We start from the raw sequence: 8,047 nt of genomic DNA, 5'->3' as shown, positions 1-8,047 counted from the left end.
TTCAATACCCTACTTTAAATGTTGCTTTTGAGTTGAAATCTGGACTAATCCATTTGTTGCCTAAGTTTCATGGTCTGGCAGGTGAGGATCCACATAAGCATTTAAAAGAATTTCATGTTGTGTCTTCTAGCATGAAACCTCAAGGAGTTTCAGAGGATTAAATCAAGCTTTGAGCTTTCCCTTTCTCACTGGAAGGCACGGCTAAGGATTGGTTGTATTACCTTCCTTCTGAATTTGTCAACTCATGGAATGGGATAAAGCAGATATTTCTAGAGAAGTATTTTCCTGCTTCCCGTGCTGCCAACATAAGAAAAGAAATTTATGGCATCCGGAAGTACAATGGAGAGAACTTGTATGAGTATTGGGAGAGATTTAAGAAACTGTGTGCAAGTTGTCCCCATCATTAAATAAGTGAACAGCTTCTGATTCAGTATTTCTATGAGGGACTTCTACCAATGGACCGCAGTATGATAGATGCTGCTAGTGGAGGAGCTTTGGTTAACAAGACACCAGATGAAGCAAGGAGGCTGATTACTAACATGGTAGCAAACTCTCAACAGTTTGGAGTGAGAATGGTTCACACACCGATGAAGGTTAATGAGGTAAGTACATCTAACCTTGAGAAATAAATTTCTGATTTAACTTCTTTTGTGAGGCAGTTGGCTGTAGTGAACATGCAAACAGTTAAGGTATGTGGAATTTGTTCGGGTTTGGGTCATGTACTGACATGTGTCCTGCATTACAAGAGGATAAATCAATGCAACATGCTAATATAGTAGGAAATTATGGACAGCCACAACGCAGGTATGATCCCTTTTCTAGTACTTATAATCCAAGATGGCTTATAATCCAAGATGGCGAGATCATCCCAATTTGAGTTATGGGAATCAACCGGTGCAAAATTGATACCAGCAGCAAAGACCACAAGTGAATCAACCACCTCCACCTCCACCTCTGCCTCCCTCAAATCAAGGTATATCACTTGATGAAATTGTTAAGGCTTGGGCTAATAATACACAACAGTTTCAACAGGAGACCAGAAATAGCATTCAAAATATAGAGAGGCAGATTGGTCAGTTAGCTTCATCTGTGAGCAAACTTGAAGCTCAAGGTTCTGGAAAGCTTCCATCACAAACAGTCATGAATCCCAAAGAAAATGCAAGTGCTATACTGTTGTAGAGTGGGAAAGAAGTTGATAACCAGACTCCACATGAGGAAATGAAAAAGAAGAAGCGAGGAGCAAAAGAGTCTGAAGTTCCTAAAGTTGAGGTAAATACTAAACCTAAACTAAATAAGGTTAATAATTCTCTTCTTCCTCCATTTCCTTACAGGTTGGTTAAGACTAAGAAAGAAGAACAAGAGAAAGAAATTTTGGAGACTTTCAGGAAGGGAGAGGTGAATATACCTTTACTTGATGCAATCAAACAAGTTCCCAGGTATGCTAAATTCCTTAAGGAACTATGCACTACAAAGCGCAAGTTGAGGAATAATGAGAAGATCAGTGTGGGGGAAAATGTGTCGGCATTGATTCAACAAAAATTACCCCCTAAGTGTAAGGATCCAGGTTCATTTTCTATTCCCTACAAAATAGGTGATTCTAAATTTGAACGTGCAATGGTAGATTTAGGAGCATCTATTAATGTTATGTCAAATTCATTTTTTCAAACTTTAAATTTGGGACCTTTGAAAGAAACCAGTGTCATTATTCAATTAGCTGATCGTTCTAATGCTTACACATTGCGAGTAGTTGAGGATGTGTTGGTGCAGGTTGGAGAATTGTTTTTTCCTGCAGATTTTTACATTTTAGATATGGAGGATAGTGTTCCCACATCAAAGTCAGCTTTGATTTTGTTTGGAAGACCTTTCCTAAAAACTGCCTAGACAAAAATTAATGTGGATGATGGTACCTTAACTATGGAGTTTGATGGAGAGACTGTCAAATTTAATATCTTTAATGCCATGAAGTATCCTGTTGATGACCATTTTGTTTTTTCTATTGATGTTGTTGATACATTTGTGCAGGAAGTTTTTGAGTTAAGCATGGAGAATGAGTTAGAAGTGGTGATTAGTTAAGGAATTCAAGAAGTCAGTACCAATCAGTCATTAAGTGTAGAGGTTCAAGATGCAGTAATGGCATTGCAGTCATTACCTCCTATTCCAAAAAGGTATGGAGTATTAAAGATCGACTTACCTGTATCTCACACAAAATTGTTACCTTCTATGGTGTAGGCACCAGTTCTTGAACTCAAGCCTTTACCTGAGCATTTGAAGTATGTTTACTTGGGAGACAGTGAGACACTTCCAGTTATCATCTCAAGCAATTTGACAAAGATTCAAGAAGAAAGATTGATTAGGGTTCTAAGGGTACACAAGGAAGCAATTGGATGGACAATAGCTGATATCAAAGGTATAAGTCCATCAGTGTGCATGCACAGGATTTTACTGGAAGATGATGCTAAACCAAGTGGAGAAGCTCAAAGGAGGTTGAACCCACAGATGATGGAGGTTGTGAAGAAGGAGATTTTGAAGCTACTGGATGCAGGAGTTATTTACCCAATTTCAAACAGTAAATGGGTGAGTCCAGTCCAAGTAGTGCCAAAAAAATCAAGAGTCACTGTGGTAGCAAATCAAGATAATGAACTGGTTCCAACTAGGATTCAGAGTGGATGGCGAATGTGCATAGACTACCGCAAGCTGAATTCAACAACAAGGAAGGACCACTTCCCATTGCCATTCATTGATCAGATGCTTGAGCGGTTAGCAGGTAAGTCTTATTTCTGCTTTTTCGATGGCTTTTCTGGATATAATCAAATTGTGATTGCACCAGAGGATCAAGAGAAGGCTACCTTCACTTGCCCTTTTGGAAGTTTTGCTTTTAGAAGGATGCCCTTCGGGCTTTGTAATGCACTTGCCACATTTTAGAGATGCATGATGAGCATATTTTCAGATTACATTGATAGTTACACTGAGGTGTTCATGGATGATTTTACTGTGTATGGTGATTCATTTGATGCATGTTTACATCATTTGACTTCTGTTCTTGTGTGATGCATTGAGAAAAATCTTGTTCTGAATTATGAGAAGTGTCATTTTATGGTGGAACAGGGGATTGTTTTGGGTCATGTTGTCTCTAATAGGGGTATTGAGGTGGATAAATCTAAAAATTGATTTAATTGTGAACTTACCCTACCCCACAACTGTGAGGAAAGTACGCTCTTTTCTTAGTCATGCAGGTTTCTATCGCAGGTTTATTAAGGATTTCTCTAAGATAGCATTGCCTTTGTCTAGACTCTTGCAAAAAGATGTTTCTTTTGAGTTTAGTGAAGAGTGCAAGAAGGCTTTTGACAAATTGAAATCTGCATTGACATCACCCCTATTATCCAGGCTCCTAATTGGATTACACAGTTTGAAATTATGTGTGATGCAAGTAATTATGCAGTGGGAGCAGTTTTAGGGCAGCGTGTTGGGAAGCTCTTTCATGTGATTTATTATGCATCTAGAACACTCAATTCAGCTCAGCGCAATTATTCTACGACCGAAAAAGAGTTTTTGGCTATAGTTTTTGCTTTAGATAAATTTCGATCATATTTCTTGGTTCTAAAATAATTATCTTCTCTGATCATGCAGCGTTGTAGTATCTCTTGGCAAAGAAGGAAGCAAAACCAAGGTTGATTAGATGGATCCTTCTACTGCAAGAATTTGATCTTCAAATCAAGGATAAGAAAGGAGCTGAGAACCTGGTAGTAAATCATTTGAGCAGGTTAGTGACACAAGAAGAGCAAGTTCCTTTACAGGGACTTTTTCCTGATGAGCAGTTATTTAAATTGCAAGGTATGACCCCTGGTATGCTGATTTGGTGAATTATTTAGTTACTAAGGTTGTGCCTTTTGATTTGAATAGAGCTAAGAAAGAGAAATTGAAAAGTGAGGCTAAATATTATGTGTGGAATGACCTGTATTTGTGGAAATTTTGTTCAGATCAAATTATTAGGAGATGTGTTTCTGATAATGAGATTCAATCTATTCTTGCTTTTTATCATGCCTATGCATGTGGGGGTCATTTTGGACCCAAGAGAACAGGTAAAAAAATATTAGATTGTGGTTTTTACTGGCCTACTATATTTCGTGATTTATATTTGATTTGCAAAAATTGTGAACAATGTCAAAAAACAGGAAGTTTAACCCATAGGAATGAGAAGATTCAGAATCCAATACTTGTTTGTAAGATTTTTGATGTGTGGGGTATTGATTTTATGGGACCATTTCCTTCTTCTTTTGGCTTTGTTTATATATTACTTGCTATTGATTATGTTTCGAAATGGGTTGAAGCCAAAGCCACCAGGACTGATGATTCTAAAGCTGTTGTAGGTTTTATCAAGTTAAATATTTTTAGCAGGTTTGGAGTTCCTAGAGCTTTGATCAGTGACTGGGGCACACATTTTTGTAATAGAACTGTTGAGGCATTATTAAGGAGATATGGTATTTTCCATAGAGTATCTACAGCTTATCATCCTCAAATAAGTAGGCAAGCATAGGTGTCTAACAGAGAGATCAAGTCTATTTTGGAAAAAACAGTGAAGCCAAATAGAAAAGATTGGAGCCTTAAACTTAATGATGCTTTGTGGTCTTACAAGACTGCTGATAAGACACCAATAGGTATGTCCCCATACAGATTGATATTTGGTAAGTTGTGTCACCTTCCTGTTGAGTTAGAACATAAGGCTTATTGGGCTGTTAGACATTGTAATTTGGATTTGGATACTGCTGGTGTGGAAAGAAAATTACAATTGCAGGAATTAGAGGAAATTTGACTTGAGGCTTATGAGAATTTTAAGATTTATAAAGAAAAGACCCAGGCATTCCATGACAAACTAATTCTAAGGAAGCAGTTTATGGATGGACAAAAAGTTTTATTGTATAATTCCATATTGAAGCTAATGCCTAGTAAGTTGCGTTCTCGTTGGATTGGACCCTTTGTTGTTACTAATATGTTTCCTTATGGAGCAGTTGAAATTCAAAGTTTAGGAATTAATAAAGTATTCAAGGTCAACGGTCATAGACTTAAGCCATTTTATGAGGGGTTTTAGGAGCATACAGTGGAGGAGCTCAAATTGAGAAACCCAATTTATGTGGATTAAGGAGCTTTGCCATGTCGAGCTAACGACGATAAACTGAAGTGCTTCTTGGGAGGCAACCCATGGGTGGCTTGTTGGCCCCAATCAGATTTGTTTTCTTTTCCTTATCTTATTTTATTTTCTTTGATTTATTTTTTTCCCTTTTCTTTTACATTTGGGCTTGACATTGGGGACAATGTAAGTTTTAAGTGTGGGAGAGGAGAAATTTGATTTCAAAAAAAATATATAAAAAAAAAAATAAATCGTTCTCATAAGCTTGATTCATGATTCTATATTAACTCTCGAAGAGAAGTGCTTTGTCCTTGAAATGACTTTTCTACTTTAGGTTGAATTTTTGAGATTTTAGGCAAGGTAATAGTAACTTTAATGATGGATTTTCCCTCTTCTCCATACCATAGAGTAATTTTTTTTCCTGTATAAATCATTTAGGCTTGATTTAATGGTGAAATGATTAGTTATGTGTGCTTTAAACTAGTGTCATGCATATTTCAAAACTTTGTTTAATCTATCAAGGCACTTTATAATATGTAGATGCATCAATTAGGGGAAATAAAAGGTTGAACTTGAAAATTACTTCGCTATTTTAGTTAAGCAAAGTAACCAGGGGTCTTCATGAACCCTATGTCGATTCTCAGGCCAAAAGCTAGCTAGGATATGAGCAAGGTACTTTTCTAAAGGTGACTGTTAAAATAAAAAAAAATAACTGTGACAAGAGAGAAGTACCAATTTCAAATAAAAAAAAGGGCATTTTTATCTCCCTTAAGAATTGTAAAGTGCTATAATTGTTGTGTCTTGATAAATTAACCTTGTGTTTTGGTATGTATTGATTTAAAATTTTATGAAACTTTAATTGTGTAAGCTTAATTGATTTCAAGCCTTTTGTTTTATGTTAGAAGATTGTTGATATATTGGTATGGTGTTGATGGAATTTGTTGTGATGGTTATTACCTTACTTGCCTCTTCTTTCAAACTTGTAATCTTTTGTTAGAGAATGTTGTGATAGGGTGAAGTTAAGTGAACTTCTAAGTGGAGTTGATTGAGAGTTTAAGTCATGCTTGAGGACAAGCATAGAATAAGTGTGGAGAAATTTGATAAGTGCATAATTTATTAATTTTACTTCCATCACATTTAGTGTTTCTAGGATATCTTTATGCCTAATTCAGTTGATTAAAGTATAATTATCTATTAGGCATATGTTTAGAGAGTTGTTGAAATAATTATGTTAAATGGAGAAATTTTTAGCATTGGCATTAATTTGACTTTTGCTGTATTTTTCAGGGTTTTGGTAAGTTCCAGAGCATAGAAGTGTGGAAGGAAGCTTGGAAAGGTCAAAGGATTGAGAAGCGTTATTAATACAAATTACACGGGTCGTGTAAGCACAACCAGAGACCCGTGTAACATTCTGCCAGAAGAAATCTAGAGAACCGAGGAAGAAACAAAGTACACGGGCCATGTAACTTGACCCGTGTAAATTCTGGAGACCCGCATAACCTTCTGTGCCAATACAAGACATACCCATTCAGCTCCAGTAAGTTACACGGCCCTGGGCCATGTAGTGATACACGAGCTATGTATCCGTCGACAATCAGTTTCTTGATTTTGCTTCAGTTGTAGTTTTTGACAGAGACTTTAAAAACCTAACCCTAAGCCATTTATTATAAATTAAAGAGGCAACAGCCGACACAAGACACCATTCAGCAACCTCTCGACCTCAAAAACACCTTCATTCTCCATTCTCTTTTTAGATTTCTTCTTTATTTTTCTTCAATTTTTTTGTAAATCATGAATATGAGTGGCTAAGTTTTTAATTCAGTTCAAGAGATTCTAGTTCTTATGCGTGTTTTATGAGACCAGGTTCTTAATTTAATTTATGTCTTTTTTAATATCTATTATTTTCTGATTACATTGTCTTTGATCTATTAAATGATTTGCTAAAAAAGCCTATTAGTTAATTATTTGATGTGATCAATTGCTAGTTCATCTTCATAATCCGTAATTATTGTGTAAGATTGAACGTGAGTAGCAATTAGGTTTTATTGATTATGATCCAAGTTTTCAATAATAACGAAAGGAAACAATAAGGTGAATTAAATAATTTATGTTTTATAAATTGTTGTTCAGCTTAACTACTACCTTTTCTTAAATCAGTTCTTAATTTGATGAGAATTGCTTAATACCAATTCAGTTAATAATTAGAGTCAATAAGAGTGCTGGGCTCGAATTGATGAGTATAGGGAAGTTAGAGATTTTACCTCGCTGTTTGGTAAATCTACGTTAAGTATTCAATAAGAGATAATTGTGTTTCTTTTGTCTATGATTGAATCAATGCATTGGAATGCGAATTACTTTGGACTGAAGTTTGTTTAATTTGAGAGTTTCATATTTAATTTTAGTTCTTAATTTCTGATTTCTTATTTCTTCTTTGGACTGCGAATTAAACCCCCCCCCCCCAACCTTTGTTTCTTTTTCCATTACACAAGTGCACAAAATTTAGTAATTCAGTCTCTAGGGTTCGACCTGGATTTACCATTTGCTGCAGAAAATATTTTATAACTGGTAATTTCAGTTAATTTAATTTCTAGTGGAATCGACAACCATCAAAGTACATGTAAGATTCTTATATATCTTGATTTCCTAAGAGTAGTTCCCCCCCCCCCCCCCCCCCTTACAGTTTTCCAGTACTATCCATTTTGGTTGCAGGTTCTTGAGAAAGTGCCTAATTTAAGGACAAATTCCATAATAGCTTCGCGCATTTTCTAAGTTTAAACTACTACAAGTCACTTTGACATCAAAGTAAAACATTGAAATACTTGTACTTTAGTTTTTCTAATATTGATCTACTTATTAATTTAAACTTCCAATCACTGTCTTAATTTATTGATAGTAAACAATTTTTGTTTTCCTTTCATTCAT

The 8,047-nt window shown here is 35.6% G+C and overlaps 1 non-coding gene across 1 annotated transcript; it reads right to left on the bottom strand.

Annotated features, from left to right (window-relative positions):
- Positions 1-302: 302 nt before the first annotated feature.
- Positions 303-409, bottom strand: LOC131179660 (small nucleolar RNA R71). Its single transcript, XR_009148548.1, has one exon. It is a non-coding gene; the product is annotated as a small nucleolar RNA R71 (small nucleolar RNA).
- Between the last annotated feature and the right edge of the window lie 7,638 nt (positions 410-8,047).

Source organism: Hevea brasiliensis, chromosome 4 (assembly GCF_030052815.1).
Source record: "Hevea brasiliensis isolate MT/VB/25A 57/8 chromosome 4, ASM3005281v1, whole genome shotgun sequence".
NCBI lineage: Eukaryota > Viridiplantae > Streptophyta > Magnoliopsida > Malpighiales > Euphorbiaceae > Hevea > Hevea brasiliensis.
The sequence above is the reverse complement of the archived record's forward strand: the minus strand, read 5'-3'. Positions and strand labels throughout refer to the sequence as shown.